Source organism: Odocoileus virginianus, chromosome 17, assembly GCF_023699985.2.
Source record: "Odocoileus virginianus isolate 20LAN1187 ecotype Illinois chromosome 17, Ovbor_1.2, whole genome shotgun sequence".
Lineage (NCBI taxonomy): Eukaryota > Metazoa > Chordata > Mammalia > Artiodactyla > Cervidae > Odocoileus > Odocoileus virginianus.
This window is the reverse complement of record NC_069690.1, coordinates 43945640-43971828: the sequence shown is the minus strand read 5'-3', so window position 1 is coordinate 43971828 and position 26189 is coordinate 43945640. Positions and strand designations below refer to the sequence as shown.

General features: G+C 50.9%; 1 protein-coding gene and 1 non-coding gene across 2 annotated transcripts in view; one reads left to right on the top strand and one right to left on the bottom strand.

Moving 5' to 3' along the window:
• WNT3 (Wnt family member 3) overlaps positions 1-26189 on the top strand; it is a 58327-nt gene that overhangs the window by 324 nt on the left and 31814 nt on the right. The gene's annotated exons all lie outside the window — the stretch shown is intronic.
• Positions 20936-21008, bottom strand: TRNAW-CCA (transfer RNA tryptophan (anticodon CCA)). The gene has a single exon. It is a non-coding gene; the product is annotated as a tRNA-Trp (tRNA).

Genomic DNA, 26189 nt, shown 5'->3' with positions numbered 1-26189 from the left:
GTGGGCTGCGGCAGGGCTGGGGCTCCTTTCTTCTTACCTCCCTCCAGCTCCCCACTCGCCCACCGCCCCCCACCCCCCTGGATTTTCTGCTGGTGTCGCCTTTAGAATCCAACTCCTGGCTTCTCTGATAAGCACCATTTTCCTTGCTAGTCGCTGCAGAGGCTTGAGGACTTTGCCCATCTCAGAAGGTCTCTTATTCTTAGATCCTAACCCTCAACCTGTCCCAATCTGGGGGCCCCCTGAAGACCCTCCATTTGCTTGCAGTTGGGTTTCTGGAAATCCAGCGAGGTCCCTGGGGCGCAGCCACTCCTTTTCTCCATTTTGGGGTCTTCATGGGCAAAATCATCCTGTTCCTTCGTTGCCACCCCCATCTCCTCCAGCGCCTCCATCAAGAGATTTCCCCACAATAACCCCCCCTGTGCCTTCATATTTTAGACCCCAATGGCTTCAGGGATCCCCGGGGCAGGGTAATGGTGGGGGGTAGATTTCATCAGATTCTCCCCACTCTGCTCTAGATTAATCTTGAGCCTCAGAAGTGAATATGGTATGTGCTGATCCGAGATGCCATTGAATTCGGATTTAATTCATTTCTTGCTTGTCCATCCTGGCAAAAGCGGGGCTCCTTGAAAATATAGTTGTTTGGGAAGGGGATGGGTTTGTTCTTTGACCAAAAATGCAATTCTCCATGTCAAATTCGTTCCTTTTGGAAAAACCAAGGACCGAAGAGAAAGGGAGAGAGGGAGAGGAGGATTCAGTCCCTGAGAAATGCGGATACAAAAGACATTTTTAGTAAATAAGGCTGGGAAACCAGGCGCGGTGTTTTGGGGTGGGGGTTGTGCCTGTATGGGGGAACTGGCCATGGAATAAACAGCCCTTTGGGAGCCCCAGTTGCAGGGAGTCCCCTTGTTTTCCAAGCGGCCTCATCGCTACCCGGCAGGTCCCAGAGGCCAGAGGGGAAAGACACTGAAACCAGCTCTCTAAATTACACCCCGCCTCTCCTCAGTCTCCAGCCCCCTGCATTCCGGAAAACTTTAATTAAAGAATCTTCCCCTCCTGGATGTAGGAGAGCCTCGGCCGGGGGTGGGGGGGTGGGGTGGGGTGGAAGGTGAGGAGGAAGAATTTGGGATCTGTGAGTAAGCAGAGGGTCTGTGGCCCCGGGATGAAAGTCAGAGAGGCGTGCCACCTGCATGTCCCCTTTTCCCTTCTTAACCACCCCCTGCCCAGCCCAGGATAGGAGGAGCAGAGCCAGGAGATTTGGGGGTCATACCCCGAGCCTGTCTCCAGCTGTTTGAGGGTGGCAGCATTTGTGTCTGAGTGTTTGGGAGGGCAGGATGGGAGTAGGAGCAGGGCATGGCCAAGGGGCTTCATAGAGAGGGTGCTGAGAGTTGCTCCCAGGACAGACACCCAAGGGGAAGTCTTTCTTCTGCCCAGCCATTCCTTCCCATCTTGGTGGGCTGGCCCGAGGCCTCCTGGACATAAAGAAGTCCCCAGGGTGGCAGGGGCAGCCAGGAATTCCAGGTTGGGGGCTTTGCTGGTTGGGGGGAAGGCTGCTGCAGAAACCAGTCTTGCCTCACTGGCCCTTCCCGACCCTTTTCCCATCCTCTGGCCAAGGGGATGCTATTCTCTGCTTTCCCAGGGACCTCGGGGTGGGTGGGGAGGGTGGAAAGAGAAGGCTTGGAGACCGATAGGCTGCAGGATCCAAGGGGGAAAGACTGGGTTCCCCTCTCCTATGAGCTGGACAAGAGTACTTTTGGGGGGCAGTGCTGGTAGGGAGGGGTGGGGGTCTGCTGTGTAGTGGGGTATTGGGGATCATTCAGATAGGGACCACCCAATAGGAAGATGCTGGAAAAACCTGGAAAGCCAGGACATTGGCCCTAACATAATTGCTGGACACATGGCTTATTTGGGATTGGGGAGGGGGACAGAGATGTTGCTTTGTCTGGGCAGAGAGGTGTGTGTGTGTGTGTGTGTGTGTGTGTGTGTGTGTGAGTATGTGTGTTTAGGTCTATGACTCTAAGGAGTGTCATCTGTACACTAGCGTCCCTCCATGTGAAGGAGCATCCATGCCTGCAAATGGGAGACTGTGGATGTGAACTTGTGTGAAAGGTGCCTGGGGGAATCCATAGCCCAGGGTGTACTATGTCTCTGCATACAAGTGTTGGCAAGCGGCTGATTCTGTGATGTGTGTGTGTGCGACAGAGAAAGTCTAGAAGTATCTGTGCCCGTGTAGAGGTCAGCACCTGTGTCTGCTGATGACACTGCATGACTGTATTCATGACTGGGCATGTGAGTGTTGTGTGTGTGTGTTCATGTGTGTGCGCATGTGTGCACATGCCTTCATGACCGTATAAGGGGAAAGCTCCACAGATGTCTTTGTGCATGGATATCAGTGCTCATGGCCATGACCTGATTGTGAGTATGAGTGTGAGGGCTGTGTCGGGGTCTGCCTGTGACCCTGTCCTCAGGTGGCAGTGACCGTGGTTGGGCCCGTGACTATGGATAGGTTTGCAGGCGTGTGACCTGTAAGTGGCTGTGGATATGTTTGCAGTCATATGATCCGTAAGTGTGAATGACATTCTAAGCTTGGGGGCTTGGTGGGCATCCATGGTTCTGCAGGGATAGTCCAGCAGGAGACAAGGGTTTAAAGAAGAAGCTGAAAGGGGCTCAGGGACTTGGGATCTGGGGCTGGACAGCATGGGCAAGGGGAGGTGCAGAGCCTTGCTTGGCACAAGCTCATCCTGTCTGCCCGAGGACTATGTCACCAGCCCTCCCTTCTAATGCTGTTTGTCTTTGGTCTTGGAGCTAGGGCAGAGGGTGTCATGTTCTCAGGGCCAGAGCAGGGGGCCGAGGCTGGGACAGGGACAGTAGAGTAGACAGGCCTCAGATTCCTGTTTCTACTCTGCCCCCAGGGCAGCCAGATTCCAATTCTCTAGCCCATCACAGCCTGCCCTCTTCGGCCCACCCAGCTCACACATTCCCTAGGAGGTACTTTAAAGGGAAACTGTTCAGCTGGGATTTCTGTCTGTGCCACCCATCAAGGAGAGCACCCCACCTGCAGTGTTCCACACTGCTCAGGCCCAAGCCTCCAGAAGGTAGACCAGAAGGCCGAGTGACAAGGAGGGGCATCAGACAGAGGCTCATGGAAGGAAGAGATGTTCCAGGGCCTTGCAGCCAGGTAGTGGAAGAGTTAGGACAGGAAGCAGTAGCAGCGGCACTGATTTCTATAATTCTTCTTGTCAGTCCCAGTTAGCGCCTGGTGGAGGAACTTGTCTTTCTTCTCCTTCTCGGGGGGGTGGTGGTGGGGGAATGAACAGTCTTATTAGAGCCCAGCCTAGTGCCTGCTGCATTCCAGAGGCAGAGGCCCTGATGGAAGGGGCCTGTGCTGGGGGTTAGGAGCCACCTCTGTGGGACACAACCCTCTGGGCCTCTGTTTCCTCCCGCAGGAATCACTAGCCTACCTCTGCTTGCCAGCTTGGGCAAAACTGCTCAGCAGAAGTCGAGGGCAGAGATCTGGAAAATAAGAGCAGCTGAGCTCTCTCCACCATCCTAGGAGCCATTTCCCCCTTCGAGCACTTGCCCTAAGCCCTACCTCAGTTTCCCCATCTGTCAGATGTGGTGCTGCCTCTCCCACCCACTCCCACCTCCACCCGCCTTTCAGAGGCTTGAGAACATGTTCAGTCAAACCCTGTGGGGGTCAGTGGGCTGGGCTCGGAGAGGCACCTGGAGACTGCGGGGGAGGAAGGCCCCAGGCCAGGTGTTAACACTTGTAACAGGCAGGAATTACAGCTGGCTGGGGCTGGGGCTGGCGAGGAGCTGAGCTGGCTGGAGGCTGTTGATCCCACAGACAGACACACAGACAGACAGATGGGCAGATACCAGATCGGATGGCCAGGCTTTAACCGGGTGGTCTCCCTTCCAGGGCAGGCCTTACCCTGGGGGGAGGCGGTGGGAAATTAATCCAGTCTTTTGGAAGTGAGTTCACCACCCTCCTGCCCACCCCACCCCCACTATGGGCGGGGCCTGCTGTCCAAGGGGAGCAAAAGTGGCTGTTGATCTGTTTGTCTTCTGATGGGACCACATTTTGCTTGAAAAAAATAAAGAAAAAAGGCCAACAACCATCGAAACAGCAACAAGAGCAAAACCCAGGTCAAATATTATTATAATGCTGAAGTAGGAAATGGCAACCCACCACAGGATTCTCGCCTGGAAAATTCCATGGACAGAGGAGACTGGTGGGCTTCAGTCCATGGGGTTGCAAAGGGTCGGCCACGACTGAGCACCGTACTGCACAGACAGGAGAATGAAGCTGAGTTATGTTCTCCGAAGAACCTTTTTTAACACATGGGGGGAAGGCACGGGGGAGGGGGTAGCAGCCAGGGAAAGTTCTTCCAGAATTTCAGAGTATTTTGTCAACATCTCTGGGGCCAAGAGGTGAGTGATAGGTGCATCTGGGCCCTGAACATCACCCTCACCCCAGGTAATCTGAGGGCCTCTCATCTTGGAAAGATCTGGAACACTTGCCTGGTGAGAAGAACTTTGGATGGAGGTCAAAAGAGGCAGGAGCTGGACTGGGGTGCCAAGTTCTCTAGTGGGCATGCTCCCTCCCTCCCTGCAGCTTTCCCAGTGGCAAACCCAGCTAGAATCTGCCACCACTCACACTGTCTGGCTTCGGGGTGCTTGCTCAATCGCTGGTTTAGACACTGAGGTGGACAGCGAGGGCTGTAGGTCGAAATCCCCAAAGAACAGGCTCGGCCAAGCAAGCATCTCCCATCCTGCCCACTGCAGAACTTAATGCTAATAAACATGGGTGGTGCTCAGGCAGAGGTAGGATGGAGATGTTATGGAAGCGAGGTAGGGGAAGGGAGCTCTGACCTGGAGGTTCTCTCTAGACTCTGAATAGATCTCTCCTGGGTCTGGGCAGGAGACAAGGAGCCTGGGGTCGGGGCAGGAGAGGCAGCTCTTCTCAGAGGAGGCTATAGCTAACAGACCCTTCCAGGGAGCATGAGGGAAAAGGAAGACTTCTCTGGTCTCAGAATGTGGTCAGCCCAGAGGTTGAGGGGCATCTGGCCTTCTAGCCTTTTCCATTATCCTGCCATGAGCCACAGAACCCTTGTAAAACCACCAGGGAGGGAAAGGACATTCTCTACTCCCTATTCCTAATTAAGGAAGCAGGTGAGCCTCACCCCTTCCTCAAAGCTTCAGTACCACCCTGATGCTCCACCTACCTATTCACATTACTGTGATCTGGAAGCGGGCAGAGCTTGAGTGCACAGGCTGAGTCTGAGGGCGGAGTTTACCGCTGACAGGCTGTGTGACCTAGGACGAGTCCCTTTCCTTCTCTGTGCCTCCCTCTAGGCTTCATTTTTCTTAGGCAGCCTGAGGGATCTCTTCTGCCTCTTGGAGTCTGCAGGGCTATGACAGGGACCTGATTCACGTCTGTGAAGCAGGGAGCTCCGGGTGGCCCCAGTGCCACTCCCCCAGGAGCCTGCCTCCCCCACCCCTCCGGGCCACCCGTGCAGACAGAGCCTCCCTTAGGCAGCCCAGCCCTTTCGTTCTGCAGCCCCATCTGCCCTAACTCCCAAAGCCGCCAAGTCCACCTGCTTACATCTCCAAACCTCATTTCCCCCGAACACTCACGTTCCTCTTGGAGCCCGCCTGCCTGCATTCACATTCCTGTAGCAGGGAGTAACCTACAGCAAGCTCACCTCTCTGAGCCTCAGTTTCCCCATCTGTAAAATGAGAACAGTGACTGTTTCTACCTCGCAGGGTTGTTGTGAAGATTCAATAAGTGAATACAGGTAAAGCTCTCTGAATCATGCCTAGCATACTGGAAGTATTATATACATGTTAGTTTTACCCCTGTCTGCAAGCTATTTTGATTCCTTGAAGTTCTAGATCTAAACTTGCCTCTCCCAAGAAGTTCTCCCAGGTTGACCCTTCCTGTCTGTGTATGTGTGTCTTAGTCACTCATTCGTCTCCAGCTCTTTGTGACCCCATGGACTGCAGCCCTCCAGGCTCCTCTGTCCCTGGAATTCTTCAGGCAAGAATACTGGAGTGGGTTGCCATTCCCTTCTCCAGGGGATCTTCCCAGCCCAGGGATCGAACCCTGGGTCTCCCTCGTTGCGGGCAGATTCTTTACCATCTGAGCTTGTTTTCTCCTTATCCTCAGAGCCAGCTTGCCCCTTTAACTTGGTACTGGAGACCAGGAGCCTGAGACTCTATGCTTAACCTGAGGAAGCTGGGCTAGGCTAACCTAAGCTCTGCTGTTTGCCCAGGAAAGAGGGAGCAGAGAGGGCAGTGTGTTCTCCCCTGACCCTCCTCCTCCCGTCCCACAGTTTGCTGGACTCCTGAGCCCCTGCCACTTCCAGCTGCGGCCTGGAGCCACCTTGGGCTGGACCAGGGAGGGGTGGGGGAGCAGGTTCCCGGGGTGGTGAGGGTGGGTGGGGGGGAGCGGCACTGGGGCCGCCTGGAGCAGCCTGAGGAGAAGTTACTCCTCCAGGAGCTGAGAGATGATTCAGAAGGTGATTTATAGACGGAAGGCAGAAAGCTTGGCTCCTGGCTGAGGCCTGCCGCTTAATTACATTCTTTGGGGGGTGGAGGTACGAGTGGGGCAGCAGCCGGGGAGCGCCTCCCACCCCCTCCTTCTCCAGGTCTTGTCCCCGGAGCCGCCCCAACTCCAGGCCAGTCCCTGGGTCTCCTGTTGCTGGAGAGGGAGTTCCCTGCTCTCAGTGGGAGATTAAGACAGGAAGCAGGAAGGGTTCCTGGGAGAGAGGGGGTGGAGGAAAAGGGAAGAGTCCCATCTCCCAGGACCCCTGCAGGGGAGTCTGGGATGCAGAGGGGTCTGGGAAGTGTTACTGCCTCGGGAAGATCACTTGGTCTCCTCTTGGCTCCTGGGCAGCTGAATATAGCTAACCCATCTGGGCAGAGGGTTTCTAGAATCTTCTTGAGGGTGCAACCCCATCCTTTCCCTCCAGGGGCCTATCCTACGGCTGCTTCTGGGTTCTTCCTTCACCTGAACTCCTTTTCTGTTGCTTGACTGTCAGTGGGCCGTGGGCTGGGAAGCTGGGGACCTGGCTCGATGCTCAGAGGTTGGGACCCACTTCTTCGGTATCAGGCAACCTGTGGTATGTGGCACAGCGGTTGCCTTAGATCCAGAAGGTTCTCCAGGCCAGGTCAGCCTTGCCTTGGAGGGAGAGAAGCTTTCCTATCCTCACATTAAACTGATATCTTCGGGAGTCACTACAATTCAACTTGTCGTTGTTGTTCAGTCACTCCGTCGTGTCCGACTCTTTGCGACCCCATGGGCCACAGCACGCCAGGCTTCGCTATCCTTCACGATCTCCCGGAGTTTGCTCAAATAATTCAACTGCTAAAGTTAAAATCACTTCGGTGCTGTAACAAGCAGCCTCTCGTCCGGTCGGTTACTGGCGGTGGTGACGTCTGGACTCTTTCTATGAACGCTGACCCATGCGGCAACCGGTCCAACATCTCTCCACTGCTTCTTAATTCCCATGCAGCCTTCTTCACAGCTTCGAAGCCCCAAACTCCGCCTCTCATTCTTAAGGCAAGCGAGGTGTGTCGGGGCAGGGGGTAGGGAAGCACAGGCTGATGGACTCTGTTTATCTGTTTGCAGCTTGGCGTACACAGCCGGGAGGAGTTGGCAGGGGTCAGGATGGGGACACTAGACAGCTCTCTGGTTCCCCCTGAGGCGGACCTTCTCAAAATGGCCTCATTATGTGTGTGGAGTAAATTCCAGCAATGTCAGGCACACCCATACATCTAGGGGAAGTATGTTGGGAGACAAGATGGGGCAGTGTGGGGTGGTGGGAGGTTTCTGGGTAGGGAGTTAGGGGACCTGAGACCTGATTCTGCCACTGGTTGCGATGTGACATTACACAAATCCCTCCACTGTTCTGGGCCCCAGCTGGACATGCTGCTGGCCTTGGGCTGCTAGCTATTTGGACTATCTGTATCTGGTTGGGCGGGTGGTGTTATTGAGAGGTAACCTCAGGGCAGGGTGGGGAGTGTTGAGCATAAAACTTTACACTCAAACAGCTGTGAGATTGTGCATGCATGAGTCTCTAACCTCCCCCAGGCCTTGGTTTTCTCATCTGCAAAATGGGCGATGGTAAGGAGGATGTTTGCCCTGCCCACCTGCAGGGCTGTTAAGAGCTTCAGAAAGATTTTTATAAAAGTCCTTGAGAAGCATCAAATTCTTTCCAGAAAACCCCTCTATCATTGCTAGTCCTACCGGAGAAGAGGAATATGATACAGTCCCTGGCCAAAGAGTGCTGATGATGGACCCGCCAGGAGTCTCTGAGTCTTTGGGTTTAGAGATTTGGTATTTCCAGCAGAGGAGGAAGGAATGGAACCCAGACAGGGAGGTTCTCAGCCCTTTCTTGGGGTGGTCTTAAGATTCTATAGGGAGCACCTCGAGGAGGGAGCAGACGTTGGAGGTCAAGTGGCCACAGAGCATGCCCAGGTTCACCCGAACTAGTGCAGAAAAACAGGAAGGACCGTGTGTGTGTGTGTGTGTGTGTGTGTGTGTGTGTGTGTGTGGTGAGGGGGATGGGAGCAACAGGACCAAGCGTGTGTGTGTGTGTGTGTGTGTGTGTGGATGGTGAGGGGGATGGGAGCAACAGGACCAAGCGCCCTGCCCCTGGGCACAGAGTCCCACTTATCTGCCAGAGCCAGCTGGGCCAGCGAGGAAAGCCAATCTCCACGCAGGGCCCATTAGGAATGCAAATAGGGACTATGGCGGCGGGAGCGAGCCAGCCTCTCACATCCTGTCCAGCTCATCACTACGTATCTTCCTAACCTGGCTGTCTTTCTTTCTTTCTTTGGCTGCACCACGCAACACGTGAAATCCTAGTTCCCCGACCAGGGATCAAACCCGTGTCCTCTGCATAGGAAGATGGATTCTTAATCATTGGACCACGAGGGAAGTCCCCCTAACCTGGCTTTCTGAGGCTCTCTCTCCCCTGCTCTAAAACCTGCCATGTCTCTGCACTTCTTGTGGGCACAAAGGCACCACCACGTCAGGTGTAGCTTTTGTAAGCCCCCAGGAGTCCCTCTGTGTGTATTCATGGAAACACTTTGCTATCTCCTCTCTCCTCTCCCCACACTCAACTGCGCAAATTCCATTTTGCCTTTGAGTGCATGCTTGCTAAGTCAATTCAGTCATGTCTGACTCTTTGCAACCCCGATGGACTATAGCCCGTCAGGCTCCACTGTCTATTAGATTCTCCAGGCAAGAATACCGGAGTGGGTTGCCATTTCCTTCACCAGGGGATATTCCCAGCCCAGGGATCGAACCTGCGTTTCCTACATTGACAGGCGGGTTCTTTACCACTAGCGCCATTGAGACCCAGATCAAAATCCTCTCTCTCTCTGAGTCTGAGATTCCAGATCCCCTGTCCAGAGACTATGTTATCCCTCCCTTGTCTTCCCATCGACTCCCTAGGACAGCCATGCCCTATATTCCTAGCGCCCTCTCTCATGGGCCATGGGCATCTTCTGCTTCTACACTGGACTACACATGTGTTATTATATATTTATTTATTTGGATGTGCTAGGTCTTATTTGTGGCATGAGAAATCGTTAGTTGCAGAGGGAACTCTTAGTTGCGGCATGTGGGATCTAGTTCCCCGACCAGGGATTGAACCCAGGCCCCCTGCATTGGGAGCTCACGGTCTCAGCCACTAGACCACCAGAGAAGTCTCACACATGAGTTCTCGTCACCTTGTGCTGGCCTCCCCCAGTGCCGAACATATGATGGGGGTCAGTAAACAAAAACAGAACTCCGTGCTGTGTGTAATACACTCGGTAAAGGTATGTGGGCAGCAGGTTCCTAAGAGTGCCGGTTGTGCATGTGAATCATGACAGTGTCATGAGCAGACCTAAGGAGCAGAATGAATTAAAACCTCATCCCTGGGTGTGACCCATGGCTCTGGGCACATTGTTCTGCTGACTTTGAAAGGTAGCCGAACCTGGGTCCCGTCGCTCAGCTTAGGCCCCAAGTGGCTAACAGCTCCGAGTTTCAAAGGGCACCCAAGAGGATGCAGCCCCCGATCTGAGCAGGCCACCATCCCAGTGGCTGAAGTGAGCCTTGTCTCCATGGTCTCAGTTCCCCAGGGAATTTTTTCCATCCCCACTCCATTTGCAAATATTTCCTATTACTGTTCTGTTTCTCCTCAACAGCTCATATGATGCTTACGTGTCTGAGTCTTAGTTTTAAAATATTTGGCATGACTTGTTTCCCCATCAAGGAGCACGTCAGTATGTTTGGTAATGCTGTGTATATGCCGGTGTCTATATCATGAGTTAGAATGAAACTCTGTCCATTTTATAGATGAGGACTCAGGTCTTAAAGCCTGGGCTCTGAACTCATGCCCTGTTGGGGCCAGAGCTTTTCCCTTTCACTGCCATTCAGACACAGAAGTGAAGTTCTGCATTTACTACATGGAGCAAGGATTTACTTATTCGTATTCTAGCTTGGTCCTCAAAGGATGACTTTCAGTCAAGATTACATTTGACCTTCAACTTGAAAGCTGCTGCCTTGGGTTTGTTAATACTATTTCTGAACCTCTGGGAGTTTTCTTTTTTATTTTATTTATTTTTGGCTGCACTGGGTCTTCGTTGTTGAGTCTGGGCTTTCTCTAGCTTTAGCTAGTGGGGGCTACTCTCTAATTGCGGTGCACGGGCTTCGCATTGAGGTGGCTTCTCTTGTGGTGCACGGACTTAGTTGCCTGACACACATGGGATATTCCCAGACCAGGGATGGAACCCATGTCCCCTGCGTTAGCAGGTGGATTCTTAACTACTGAACCACCAGGGAAGTCCCTGGGAGGTTTCTTATTTGGGCACTTGTGCAAGTCACTGGCAAGCTTTCTACATATACGAAGCTGGCAGTAGTGGCCCTGTGACCATTTTGGTAGGGTGGAAGGAGGTGGCCTTGGGCAAGTCACTGCTTCCTGGGCCTCTGTTTTCTCACCTATGAAACTGGAAGGAGGTGGAGTCATGACCTCTCACCTCTCACATTACTTTCAACTGTAAGAGTTCTGATTCTTCTTAATCCCTTATGCTCCTTTGCATCCAGTCCCATCACACATACTAGAAAATAATCAGAATCTTCTTTCTTACCCAAACCAATTCTTATGTTCATGTTTCTGATACAGATGATTTTTTACTTGACTTTTACAAATCAGTATTCACCTAGAGTTCTCCCTGAGGAGCTAGTATGATTTCTCCTTGTTGTTAAAGTATGTTTCCCTTTAAGTCGTGACTGTTAGAAAACTCAAACGTGAACTCAGTCCTTGCACCTGCATTGACCTGTATTTGTCGTCTTCACTTTGATCCTGATTTTCTCTTTTCATTTTGTTATTCAATCCATGTGTTCCGTGTTACAAACTCTGTGAGGGCAGGCTCCGTCTCTCACATCACAGCCTTCTCTAGGCTGGGCAAGTTCATAGTAGATGCTCAATAAATATTTGTTGTAGTTAGAATGAATATTTGCTGTCAGGCAATTCAAATCCTGCTGGAGGGGCTTCCCTGGCATCCCAGTGGTTAGGACTCCATGTTTCCCCTGCAGGAGGCATGGGTTCAATGCTTGGTTGAAGGGAACAAAGACTCTTCGTGCCAAAAAACAAAAACAGAAGAACAAATCCTTCTGGAAAGGGGTAAGGCATACATAAATTTAAAAAAATCTTTCTATATCCTGGAGTTGGCCCTGACCAGATATTAATAGTTTTGGATTGCAAGAACTCTGATTAGTTTCTGTTTCTATATTATCAGAATTTCCCCCCAAGTCTACAAAAGCCTTGTCTTTGGGGAAGTCACCATCTATTCATTTCTGCAAGATCTGCTTCATTCTAAACTTGAAGTTGGTACATACTTTTTCTCTTCGGAAGCTCTTGTTTCTGGCCAACGATCATGCTTTCGTCTTTCCCTGGCTCCTTTCACACCTGGTTTCTCCCAGCTTCCCTTTCCGTCAAGTCAGCCAGTGCTCCTGTGGCCATTCTGCAGGTGACAGGGTACCCTGGTAGCATCCTCCCTGCCTCTCCAGCTGGCCTGCTTCCAACCCCCACCCCCAGCCATCACGAGAACCGCTGTCGCTGTGGGCACAGGTGGGAAGGAAGAGGGAGGCTGGCCAAATGAACATCACGCATGACAAACACCAGATCCCTTGCTGCCAGCCAGGCCCTTCCCAATAGCAAAGCCCTAGAGGGGCACTGGCTTGACCTGGGAAATGCCAAGCCCTCGTCCGAAGGATGGAACCTCAAGGAGGGACAGAGAATGGCTGGCGAGAGATGTCAAGCTGGCCTGACCCACCCGCCAGCAAGGTGTTCTCTCAGCCTCTCACCTCCTCTCTGCTTCTGCATCTCTAGAGACCACCCTCCTCAGCCCCTGGACTTCAGGAAGGAGAATGTGTAACCACAGGCGTGGTGGTCCTCCTTCTTAACTGAAGCTTCTGCAGGAGAAACTCTGGAGCCTTCCTCAGCTATCAGAAAGGATGGAGTCTGAAACCTTGACACTGTCCTTGAAGCTAAAAAGCCCCATGAGATTGGCATCTTCACCTCCACTTTGAAAACATTTTAAAATATTTTGTTATTTACTTGGCTGCACTGGGTCTCAGTTGCACGTGGCTCTTTGATCTTCATCACAGTGTGCGGAATCCTTAGTTGCAACATATGAACTGTTAGTTGTGGCAGATGAATTCTTAGTTGCAGCATGTGATATTTAGTTCCCTGACCGGGGATCAAACCCAGGTCCCCTGCTTTGGGAGTGTGGCGTCTTAGCCACTGGACCACCAGTGGGTCCCTTCATCCCCATTTTATCTGTGAGAAAACTGAGGCTCACAGAGCCCATGCAAGGAGCTGGGAAGCCAATGGGGGAGGCAAGATTTACCAGCCAGCTAAGGAAACATGCCACACACATGACTGCGTCCTTACAACAGCCTCAGGAGGCAGATACTTTTATTATCCCCATTCTACAGATGAGGAAACTGAGGCCCCGAAGAAGCCACTCCATTACCCAAGGCTCCACAGCTGGCCAAGCCCAGAGCTGCAGCCATGACACAGACTGCCTGAATCCAGGCTTTACAGTCGGTAACACCACATCTTGACAGCCAGGAACGTCCTCCTCAGGTCTGACTGCAGTCTTTCCTGACTTAGTCCAAGACCAGGTTCTCTCCTTTAGTTTTCTAGGGTCATGAGCATCATGGTAACTTCAGCCTGCACTCAAGGATGCCGGTGCATTGCTCAGTGAGCCTTCCCTCCCAGATGCCCCAGTCTCCTGCATACCTTTAACCATCTTGTTCTCCTGATCTCTCTGACTTCTCTACATCTTCTCGCAAGTGCTGTGACCCACAGCACTGTATTAGGCCAGGCCCTTCAGATTAGGGGGCTTCACTCTCGTGTCTTAAGGCTACACCCCTTCCTGCAGGGCCAGGCACCTGGGGTTCAAGGGGTTATACCCACAACACGTCAACCTTAGCCGTGCTCCTGGTACTCAGAAATATACCCAAGGCACCCAGAAGTGCCTAGTTCCATTGTCTATGAAGCTACTTCTGGGCTGGGCAGAACTCTGCCTGGGGTTTGTCCCATCAGGGCAGCCATGCTGATGGGTGGGTGTGCCCTTAGAAATGAGAGGTGGTCAATGGGAGGCCATTTGCAGGGCCTGTGGATGGAGCTTGGAGGTTCAGTCAGGGTGTCCAGTGTGGGTGGAGCAGGAATGAGCAAGTTGCTGGCTCTGGGCTGGGGACTGGCTTTCTCCATGTCACTTTCTTTTTTTTCTGTTTCCTTTTTAAAAATAATTAATTCATTTTTATTGGAGGATAATTGCTTATAGTACTGTGTTTGTTTCTGCCATGCATCAACATGAATCAGCCATAGGTATACACATGTCCCCTCCCTCCTGAACTCCACCCCCCAACCCCATCCCACCCTCTAGGTTGTCACAGAGCCCCGGGTTTGAGCTTCCGTGTCACTTTCTAGCTCAGAATGCCATGGAGAAGCTAGCCTTCCAAGTGGTGAGTAAGGTATTTTACCAAGATAAGATGATAGACTTTTTTTAGCTTATTATTGAAGTATATCTACCCAAAAGTACATGAATTGTAAGTGTACAACACACTGAGTGGATAGAATATATTTTTTATTGAATTATAATTAATTTACAGTGTTGTATTGGTTTCAAGTGTATAGCAAAGTGATTCAGTCGTACATACATATATATTCTTTTTCAGACTCTTTTCTATTATAGGTTATCACAAGGTATTGAGTATAATTCTCTGTGCTTTACAGTAGAACCTTGTAGTTTACCTGTTTCATATACAGAAAATATATTTTGTTTAACAGTGTGTTAACCTGACATGAATCTTTAAATATAGGGCACCTGGTAGATGAGACTTCATTTAGGACTCTCATCCCAGACCCTGTCAGTGTTCCAACCAGGCCTGGGGACTTGGACAGGAAATGGAGTTCCGCAGGGTGTGACCAGCACAGAATCTGGAAAAACCCTGCTCTGTCCATCTTTGCATCATCTGCTGTTCCTGACTTGGTGGGCTGACATCCTTCTACTGGGTTGGCCAAAAAGTTTGCTCAGGTTTTTCCATACCATCTTACAGAAAAACCCAAACAAACTTTTTGGCCAGTCCAATACATTGGAAGCACTTCTAGCTGCCTCACTATGTGTGGTCACCTCTTACCTTCAAGTCCCTTTTGTTTGACTGGAACCTTGTCTCACCCACTCTTGGCTTCAAAGGCTTTTCCTTCATATTTGGTTGGTTTTGTCTTTTTTTTTTTTTCTTTTTTAAAAAAAAATTTATTTTTAATTGATTGGTGATTGGTGTACAATATTGGTTTGATTTCTGTCATACATCAACATGAATTAACCAAGGTATACATATGTCCCCTCCCTCTTGAATCTTCCTCCCACCTCTCACCCCTTCCCACACCTCTAGGTTATTACAGAGCTTCAGTCTGAGTTCCCTGAATCCTACAGCAAATTCCCATTGGCTCCCTATTTACATATGTTAGTGAGGTTTTGTCATTTTAAATGGCCCAACGGAAGAGCATTCAGCCAGCAGCTCTGACTGATGTTCTACTCTCCTTTTTTAATTATATTTATTTATTTTTTTTTACCTCTTTAAACCTTTTTATTTTTCAAAAAATGTTTTTTGAAATATAGTTGTTTTTCAATGTTGTATTTGTTTCAGGTGGTTTTCTGCCCTCTCTAGTATGGCTTGTAAAATCCAGAATGATTTAGCCTCTTTCTGATTCTCCACCCTAACTCACCTCCCACCCAAACATTTTCACCCTATGACCTCCTTTCAGCTGCACAGGTAAGAGTGTGAACTTTGGGTGATACGGTCCTGGACTCTGGATGGTTCTGCCTTTAATATCTGGGTGACCTGAACCTGTATGAACCTTAGCTTTTTCTCTGCAAAACAAAAAGGATACAACATGTGAGAGATTTCGAGGTGTCCACGCTTTACCATCAGTTGGTATTGTTTCATTGTTTGGGCTGTTCTTACATGACCTTGCATTCCTGGCCTGTGCTCTTTCCCCACCTTCTTTGGAATGACTTCTGTGAACTCCTGTTCATTCATCAAAGCACAGTTCAGACACCACCTTCTCTCTGCTGCCTTCTTTCACACTCAGCCCGAGCTCAGCCCCTTCCAGGCGCATCCATTTCATTGATTAGACTGTGAGTGTCTTGCAGGCAGGACCGGGTCTCCATCACCTTTTTGCCCACATCACAAGGATAGCTCAGGGTACATATGTTATCCTTTAAGATTGGTTGTAGGATGAAGGGATACCACTGAGAGTCACCTGCCAGTCACAGGCTCAGTCTGCTAGACTAGATTCCCATCGCTTCTGCAAGGCCATCCCAGGACAAGAGCCCCTAGTTACCTTTTTCCAAGCATGTGTCTTGTCCTCCCAACTGGAGAGTCAGCCCCTCTGACAGAGGGCAGGACTCTGCTCTGTGCGGCCCCACACGTGATCCTGAATGTGGCCGGAGCCCAGCTGGTAGCGGTGATGGCTGGTTGGCTGACACGCTGAACTCCTTCTAAGCAAGCTCGCAGCTGGGCTCAGCTCGTTCCCACTCTCTGGGACAGCTTTTCCCCTCACTCTGCGATTTCCTAGAGAGCCCATCTCTGAGCTTCTAGCCTCTGTGCACAAAGGCAGCATGGTGCTTCAGAAAGAGGGGTCAAACCAGCCTTGGTGTGAATCTCAGTTCTACTTAAAAGTTGTCTATGCTGTTAAAAAAAAAAAAATCTCTGACTCTCAATTTATTCATCTGTAAAATGGGGGTAAAAACTACTATCTCAGGGCAGTTGTGAGGATAAAATGAAATAATACTCAAGAACCAACTTAAAGATGAAGAAGAATTGAAAAAATTAAGGATGTTCTGAAGGTCATTCTTAAGCAACAAAGGTCATAAAATATTTTATCCCAGACCAGGCTTCTTTGGAATAGAAAGATCTGAATTCCTTCCAATACAGGAAAGGCCATACTCAGGGAAAGCCATTTGCTTTATGTTGGTTTGTCCCAACTAATTAACCTGTTTGAAGAAAACAGTGGGGAAATTCCCTGGCAGTCCAGTGGTTAGGACTCCAGCTTTCACTGCCAAGGGCCTGAATTTGATCCCTGGTCGAGGAGCTAAGATCCCATAGGCTGCGTGGTGAGGCCAATAAATAAATAAATAATAAGATAAAAAAGTAAGAAGTTGGCGGTAAGAGTCCCCTGGTGGCCTGGTGGTTAGGATTCCATGGCTTCCACTTCTGTGGCCTGGGTTCAATTCCCAGTCAGGGAACTAAGACCCTAAAAGCTGTGTAGAAAAAAGAAGTGGGTGATGGTGTGTGGCAGAAGTCTGCGACTAGGTGGGGCCAGGGCAATGTGGACTCCAGTCTGACCTTGTGTTCTGGTGTCCTGTTCAGGCAATATACTTGCAAAGGCCTCCAGTTCTCAGGAAGTGAAGCGTCAATCAAAGGTGGTGACTGCTGGAGTGTTTTAGGGGGTTCCAAGGACTGGTCTTGGTAGGTGTAATATGGCTCTAGTTAACAGCTCAGCACTGGCCATTTCATCCCTGCGAAGCGCAGTGAGGAAGTTTGGTTGGGGTACCAGGTGGCCTGGGGTTGGATGCAGGCTGACCCAGGGATGGCACTCACTGTGGCCTCCCATCCTCCAGAGGAGAAGAGCCTGCTGGACCACAGGAAGGAAGGTGAGGAAACTGAGGCACAGAGGCCATGTAATGTTTTCTGTTCTTATAAATATTTTTGATTGCAGACTGATACAAAATATTTTTTATTATGTGATACTTGATGCATACAAGAGAGTAAACATACCATGCATGCATGCTAGGTCGATTCACTCGTGTCCTAGTATTTTGTGATCCCATGGACTATAGCCCTCCAGTCTCCCCTGCCCATGGGGATTCTCCAGGCTGAAGAATACTAGAGTGGGTTGCCATGCAACCCACATTTCCAGGGGATCTTCCCCATCTAGAGATTGAACCTGTGTTTCTAATGTTTCCTGCATTGGCAGATGGGTTCTTTACCACTAGCACCACCTGGAAAGCCCCAAATATGCCATAAATACAGGATATAATAACAAGATGAAAACCAGGGCCTGGCCACACCCCCAAAGAACCAGAATATCAAGGTCATTACATCTATCTGTGGTCTACTCCCCGTCCTACCCTTCTGTGTCCCTCCAGGCAGGATCACATCCTGAATTTTGTGTATTTATTCTATCATTTAATTATTTATTTATGTCGGTCATGCTGTGCTGGCTTGAGGGATCTTAGTTTCCCAACCAGGGACTGAACTCAAGTCATAGCAATGAAAGTGCCAAATCCTAACCAGTGAACCACCAAGGAATTCCCCATTCCATCACTTTAAAATAATAGTTTTCCCAGCTAGAAATGCCTAGACAATATACATATATATATATATATGTTTATTTTTATTATTTTATTAAAACCTTAAAAAATTGAAGTAGAGTTGATTTACAATATTGTGTTACTTTCAGGTTACAGTGAAATTATTTAGTGAACTATATATACAGATTCTTTTCTAGATTCTTTTCCATATAGTTTATCACAAAATACTGAGTTTTAGTTCCTTGCTCTATATAGTAAGTCCTTGTTGTGTAGCTATTTTATATATATGAATAGTAGTGTGTATGTGTTACTCCCAAATTCCTTTTTAAGAATTAATTTTCTTGCTGTGCTAGGCCTTCTTTGCTGCATGCAGGCTTCCTCTGGTTGCAATGAGCAGGGGCTACTCTCCAGCCGTGGTGCACAGGCTTCTCGTTGCGGTGGTTTCTGTTATTGTGGAGCATGGGCTCTAGGACATCCGGGCTTGGTAGTCGTGGTGCACAGGCTTAGTTACCGTGCCGAATGTGGACTCTTCCTGCACCAGGGATCAAACCCATGGCCCCTGCATTAGTAGGTGGATTCTTCACCACTGGACTACTAGGCAAGTCTGCAAATTACTAAGTCCCCTCACTAAAGTGAGGGAGTGAGTCCCTCCTCCCTCGCGTTTTGTTTATTTTTAAGCATTATAAAATAGTGTCACACTGTGTACCTTCTCTTCTGTGATTTAATGCTCCCCCAGCCCCACCGGAGCCAGGGCACACTTCCCTCCTGGCTCCCTCCCTGCCCTTCTGTCCCAGTGGACCACCTGCCTGAGTCACAGCAATAACATCTTTCAGGTGCCACTTCAGGGAAGACCAGAGGTGACTTCTTCCCCTGAGCCTTTATCCAAACTGCTGGGACTCCCTCCTTCTGAGAGAAAAGCCGTGAGCTCCTCAGCGCACATCAGAGACCAGGTGTGGCTGCCATCACCTGCTGGCATCTCTGTCCTCCCTGCGTGGTCCTTACTCATCCTCTCTTCCTGCCCGGGAGCAAAATTCTACTTCCTTGTGCTTGGCCACTCAGTTGTGTCCACTCTTTGCGACCCCGTGGACTGTAACCCGCCAGGCTCCTCTGTCCATGGGGATTCTCCAGGCAAGAATACTGGAGTGGGTTGCCATGCCCTCCTCCAGGGGATCTTCCCATCCCAGGGATTGAACCCGGGTCTCCTGCATTCCAGGCAGATTCTTTACCATCTGAGCCGCTAGGGAATCCCTCCTTTATAAAGATAAAGTGGTCTTAGGGTCCCTTTCCTGACCAAAAAACTCATTTCTATCACTCCTCCAACTGGCCATGACCTTCCTGGAATTTTCCAAAACTCCATTCAGAGCTGTCATCTTCCTGGAAGCTTCCCAGTCTAACTTCTACCCTCTCCCTCAGCATTTCTGCACACCTTTTTTATGTCACAGCAGGAAGTTGCAAACTGTGCTTCTTACACCAGTCCCACAGAATCCTGCTGAGAAGGGCTTTGGGGGTCAAATAAGTTTGGGAAGTGCCACCTGCTACTTCCAGCCTCTTGGTGTTTATGGTGCTCATTAGCATATTAGTATCTTCTCAGCATGTTGGCAACACAGAGAGGCTTGCAGGGATGATCCTTGCTTAGTTTGTTTTCCAAAAATATTTACTGTCTCAAGTAAAAACTTATTACATGTTTGGAAGATGTGATCTAGAAGGTTCTCCAGCCCCTTTCACATGTCAGCTTGTCCTTGTGATCTTATTCTTCTCAGCAACTGGACTGCAATTCCTCTGACTTTTAAAAATCATCCTTTGTGAACTAGTTTAGTCCAGAGCACCATCCCAGAGGGTCTTGAGTTGAATGAACGAATGAAGCCATCAGCTAATCAATTGGTCAACTTAGGTGAATCCTCTTTCCTGTAAGGCTGGCAGAAACCAGACACAGCTGCTCATTGTAGCCTGGGGACATGAGTGTCTCTGGCCAGTGCTAGACCTTTCCATGGTATTTCTACAAAGCCTAATTCCATCACCCCTGGTAGACTGCATCTCTTGCATTAGGCTTCCTGTAATTTTCTTTTTAGGCATCTGTCTCCCTGTGAGTCTGGGAGCCTCTGCAGGGCAAGGACCATGTCACACTCACCTCTCTGGGTTCTCGTAAGCGGGGGGACTGAACACCGAATAATGAACCTCTCCACCAGCTGCACCCAGAGAGCTGGTGGTTAAGACCACAGGCTCTGGAGCTAGACTGGATGAGCCCCCAAACTACCTGGGTAACCTTGGGCAAATTACGTAATCTCTATACTTCAATTTCCCCACCCTAATGAGGGTGATGATAGCAGTACCTTCCTTACAGGGTCTTTGGGAGGGTTAAATGAGTTAATACGTGTAAAGTATGTGAAACAATACCTGGTGTGGGGAATGGCTTTGGTGTTAGCACTTATAACAGCAACTACTGTCTATTATACCAGGGATTATGATAACGTCTTTACCTACCTCCTTTCAGTGACGCCTCCCTCTAGTCTCTGTAAAGTAAATGATGTTTGGGAATTCCCTGGCTGTCCAGTGATTAGGACTCTGGGCTTCCACTGCAGGGGACACGAGTTCCATCCCTGGTCAGGGAACTAAGATCCCCACATGCTGCAGGGCGGGGCCAAAAAATTTAGTAGGTGATGTTTACATTTTTTGGGTTAGGAAGCTAAGTCCTCCCAAGAGGACACGAAGTGGCAGCAACAATGGGACCAGGACTCAGGTCAGATAGATCAGCCTGTGGTAGGCGGTGCTGCTCACCACTCAGGGATGGGGCAGCTCTTCTACCCCTTGTCACCTATAATTACCCCCCAGTGAGAACCTGGTTTATCCCCTACCCTTCCCAAAGAGATGGAAATCCATGGCAGGGTTGGGTTCTAGGTATGCGCGTGTACATAATAGAGAGCGTATGTGAAGTTGCTCAGTCGTGTCTGACTCTTTGCAACACTGTGGACGGTAGCCTACCAGGCTCCTCCGTCCATGGGATTCTCCAGGCAAGAATACTGGAATGGGTTACCATTTCCTTCTCCAGGGGATCTTCCCAACCCGGGGATCGAACCCGGGTCTCCCGCATTGGAGGCAGACGCTTTAACCTCTGAGCCAACCAGGGAAGCACAGAGAGCATATACACATGCTCATAACGGAGCCCGCCTAAGCGAGCCCAAACTCAGGACAGGTTGCCAGCACCTTCGTGGTAGACCCAGAAAGACCAAGATATTAAGGCAGGACTTTGAGAATATACAGCAGAACAATCACCCGTGAGTCAGCAATGCTTCCAAACAGCCAGAGAGATCCTGGAATTGCTTGGTATCACTGCCCTCAGGACCTTGCCCGGATCCCTGTGTGAGCTGGGAAATGTTTGCAGGCAGGACACCTGTGATCGCTTTTAGCCAGGTAGGTTATCCGGTGAAAGAAAGAGTCCTGAGGTTAGCAGGCGAAGACTAGGTAGGGTTATAAGGGGCCCCCAGATTTGGGGGGAGGGGGCGCATCCCTGATTTCTGATCCCGACAAGTCCGCTGGCCTTCACACACCCCCGAGACTGACTCTATTCTGTTCCCGGAAGCCACGGGCTTAACTGTCTTCTTCCCTGGCCAGGGCTTTATTCTAGCACCTTCCTGGGTCTGGCCACACAAGAGAAGTGCAATGTGGGGGCCTTGGGAGAGGGGCCGAAGGTGCTGATGTGAACATAGGAGGTTTATGATGCCCAATCGGAGGCTGTTTCTCTTGGAGCAGAGAAGGTTGGGGTCTTCCTTCCAGGCAAGTGAGGGGCTGCTCCCTCAGCATCTGAGCACAGGTCCCTAGGCCCTACACAGCGGCCGGAGGGCTGGAGTGAATGGGGAGGGTCTCCCATCAGGTGTCACTAGGCAGAGGCACCCACAAGTGGAAGCAGCCGGTGAATCTGGCAGTTGGGGCGGGGGGTGGGTAGGGAAGCGGGAGGATGCTGAGGTCTTCCCGTCCTGGAAGGAGGAGGGAATGCCCAGGAATCAGCTGACTGACTGGGCTACGAATGTGGCATCAACTTTTAGACTTTAATCCTCTCCTTGCAGTGTGTTCTGTGAACAGAGGAGGGTCTGAATGCCTTAAAGACCTGGAAGCACCACTCCTCACCCCCCCGCCCCAGCTGATTTCTCTGGTCCCTCAGCCCCCAGGATCCTGCGTGAGACATCCCTCCCCCGCCCCGCCCCATTCCCGGGTCGTGGAACCTCCTGTGAGCTTTCTGGGTTTTGTGCCAGCTGACCCCCCTGCAGTGTTCCTTCCAGCTCTGAAGGGTTCCTTTGTTGGGGGGGGGGGCGGCCCTGTGTAGGCCCCAAGCTGGTCCCCACTTCACCGCCTGTGGGATCTAAATGCATCGGCTAGGACCTCAAGCCCTGGCCGCCTCCCTCTTTGCTCCTTGAGTTTTGGTGTTTTGAGTCAGATTTCTGTCCCGGAAGTGCCCTTCCTCTTCCTTTGTCTCATAAATATCCCCCCCAGAGCTGTGGGTCATCTGAGCCCACCCTGAGCTGTGTCTTCCTTCACTTGGTCTTCCCGCCTCCACCAGGATGGTCTATAAGCTGGCTGGTCCTCTCTGCCTATGCATGCGGCCTGCGCATTCCATTATACCGTCCTCCAGGTTAGACATGTGATACTGTTCTGTGCCCAGTTCCATGCGGAGCACACAGTGGGTGCTGAATAAACACATTAAAAAGCATATATATACATATATGTATGGCTGATAATAATAATATAAATGTATTGTTTATTTGGCTGTGCCAGGTCTTAGTTGCAACACGTGGGATCTTTGATCTTTGTTGCGGCATGTGGGATCGAGTTCCCTGACCAGGGATGGAACCTGAGCCCCAAGCATTAGGAGCTCAGAGTCTTAGCCACTGGACCACTCGGAAAGTCCCATGAAGAAACACATTCTGCTCAAATGAACTGGTTATCATCCGTGGGTGGGATTTAGACAGTAGAGCAAAATAGCACCAATGCAGGATTTGGAGTCAGACAGACGAGGGTCAAACCCCCCACCCCACCACCACTTACTGGCTTATGGGCCCCCTGTCTGAGCCTCAGTTTCCTCATCTGTAAAGAGACAGGATTTACTTCCCAGGCTGTTATGAGGATTCACTGAGATGCTGCTGAGGCTTCGCAAACTGGAAGGTGCTAGAAAGTGTGTCTTCCACCCTGACCCTTCTTGGAGGAGGGCCTCAGCTCATGCACCCTGGCTCACACGCAGATCCCTCCAGCCCTCACATGGAGGTCTCCTCCCCCCAGGGAGGCCTTGAGTGTGGTCTGACCTTGTCTGAGATGCAGAGTGTGGAAGATCCATGACAGCCTTCATGGATCAATAGGCAGGGGCCCCGGTACTTGAATTTACAGGTCTGTGAACCCGGAGAGCAGCCTGAGGAGCAGGCTGAGTATCCCCTCTCCCCATCAGCGCTCCACCAACAACTTCCGTACAGACCTTGTACTAGTAAATGTCTCACCTCATTGCTTTACTGGCTACCTCAGCGCCACCCTTTCCTAGCTATGTGACCCCAGACAAGTTACTTAGCCTCTCTGAACTCATGTCAGATGGGGTTAATAATACCCTCATAGGGTTCTGTGACAAATTAAAAGATATGTTCCATGTAAAGTGCTTTACATGGCTCTTGGCACTCAGTTCAGTTCAGTTGCTCAGTCGTGTCTGACTCTTTGCGACCCCATGGACTGCAGCACTCCAGGCCTCCTTGTCCACCACCAACTCCCAGCACTTACTCAAACTCATGTCCGTTGAGTCGGTGATGCCATCCAACCACCTCATCCTCTGCTGTCCCCTTCTTGGCGCTAGTCAGGGCTCAATAACTGTTAGCTATCATTCGTAATAATAATAACCGTTCTGAGTGTCCCAGTAAATTGGTCCCCGCATTACCCTATGCAGTTCAGTAAATTATTTCCTCATGACCTTGTTAACCACTCTCTAACCAAATAAATGCATTCACATTATCTTATGCACCCTGGGTGTGTGCCACAAAAACCTTCCCGTTTATTTCATTGACAGCCCTGTGTGTCCCCGTTATATCTTCCCCTGTGTTTTGTGGGCACCGTCTCCAGTCTGTGGTATTCGGGCCTTAGGTGATTTATGAAGGAGCCATAACTGGAGCTAATATGCTGACTTTTTGCCCCTCATGGTGAATACACATCCTGTTAGTGGAGAGGTTAGTAATTCATTTTTTTTTTAACTTTAAATGTTTGCTGTGTATGTATGTGAGTGTGTCTGTGGGAAAGAGCAGTGTTGATTTTATCTTTTCTGTCTAAAGTGTTTTTCCCCTGGAAGAAACACTTTTGTAAGAAATGTAACTGGAACACGGGACTGAAAACATGGCAGTTGCCTGTGGCCCCGGCACTCGTGTGGGGGTACAGCTAGTCCGGTGAGACGTTGGTATATGCAGTGAGGGAGCGGGAAGTGAGGCCAGACCGAGGGGAGGTGGGTGGACAGGAGGGCTCCACCAGGGACGTGTGGAAAGAAAGCATTTCTGGTGAGAGACAAGTAGCGAATTTGAAATCCCAGACACAAAGTAACTGTGGGCCAGGACCTAGAAAGATGGGGAAGAAAGGAGAAAGGCCTCAGTACCTTGAACCCCAAGAGCGTTTGGTGGCAGCCTGCATTTCTGTAGAGAGAATTTCCACTTAACAAACATGTACCCCCCCACTGCAAGTCTAAGTAAGCTGGAAATCAGGAAGAGGGGGAATGAGGAGCCAGAAAAACCAGAGGACACAGGACTGGAGGTTTGGGTGGCAGTGGGGAGGGTGTCATCAGATTAGACTGTAGGAGGAAATGATTTCTTTTGAAATATACTTTCTATCTTGTCTTTTCCTGTGCACGTTAGCCTGTGTTTTGTAACGTACCTAAAACGAGAACACGGTGGCTGGCTGGCTTGTGATTTAGACCTAAGTGTATGGAGATAGAGGGGCATGCCTGAACACTTTTTACTGATGCGTTGCTGGATCAAAAACATTTTGCTTCTGTTCCTGTAAAGACGGAGACTTGTTGCAAGGCCAGGAGAGAGCCGATGAGGGAGAGGAGAGCTACTTCATGAAATGACGTGGACAAAACCGTGGCTGGAAAGGATGGGCTGGTGCCGGGAGCCAGAGGGGGTGGGGCCCCTGGGGATGGATGACAGAAGGCTGAGGGGGTTCAGTGACCCGCCGCGTGACCATGGGCAGGTTCTTCTCTGTGACCCAGGACAGTGTTTCTCCACGCTGCCTTCTCCTCTTATAATGGAGGAAGGGAGGCCACCACGGAGAGGAGGGGGCACCCGGAGAAGTTAAATCCATTTCTCTGGGATGGGGCCCCAGCATGGATAGTTTCAAGCTCCCCTGGGGCCATGTGACAGGGTAGGCAAAGCTGAGCCAGGGACCCACGGCTCTGCGTGCTGGAGCGTTGAGAGGGCTCAAGAGTCGCGTCCCACTCTTTTGAGACCCCGTGGACTGTAGCCCACCAGGCTCCTCCGTCCATGTAATTTTCCAGGCAAGAATACTGGAATGGGTTGCCATTTCCTTCTCCAGGGCCTCTTCCTGACCCAGCGATCTAACAGGGGTTCTCTGCATTAGCAGGCAGATTTTTTACTACTGAGCCACCTGGGACGCCCCATCCACGTTGAGAAGATGCTGGCAAAACCAGGCGCCTGTGGCGAGGGGGCCCTCGAGAGAAAGGACAGGGAGAGCGAATGCAGAGACCCAGCAGACGAATGGGCGGCGGGACACCGGGACTGATGAATTTGGAGGGGCGCAGAGGAAGATGTTGAGGCTCGCTCAGGCAGCCTCGCCTGCGGATGGGGATGGGGCCGGGAGGAGGGGCAGCCGCCGCTTTGAACTTGCGTGGAGCCTCCTCAACAGAGAAGGGGGGCAAGTCCAGGTGCCGGGCAGGGCTGTCTTCACCTGCGCGTGCTCAGCGCCGTGGGGGGACGGGGCGCGCGGAAGCGCTCCGGGAATGTGGTGGAAATACCCGCCTTGAAAGGGGGGAGCAGACGGCGGCCTAAGCGCCCCGCGATTGCGCAGCGCCGCCCACCTCGGCTCCCGCCCCGCCGGACGCACCTGCAGCTGCCTGGCCCCCGCGGCCACTGCGGGTAGGAGACTCGGCCGCCCCGCGTGCTCGCGCGAGCGAGCGCGGGGTGTATCCACAAGGCCTCACGAGTTGGTTGGGCTTCTTATGTTCCTTCTAAGTTTTATTATGAACATTGTTCATCAGGAAAGCAGAGAAAACAATTCAAGGAGCACGCGTGGCCACACCACCTAGCGCAAGTGTTTCGCATTTTGCATAATTGCTCCCC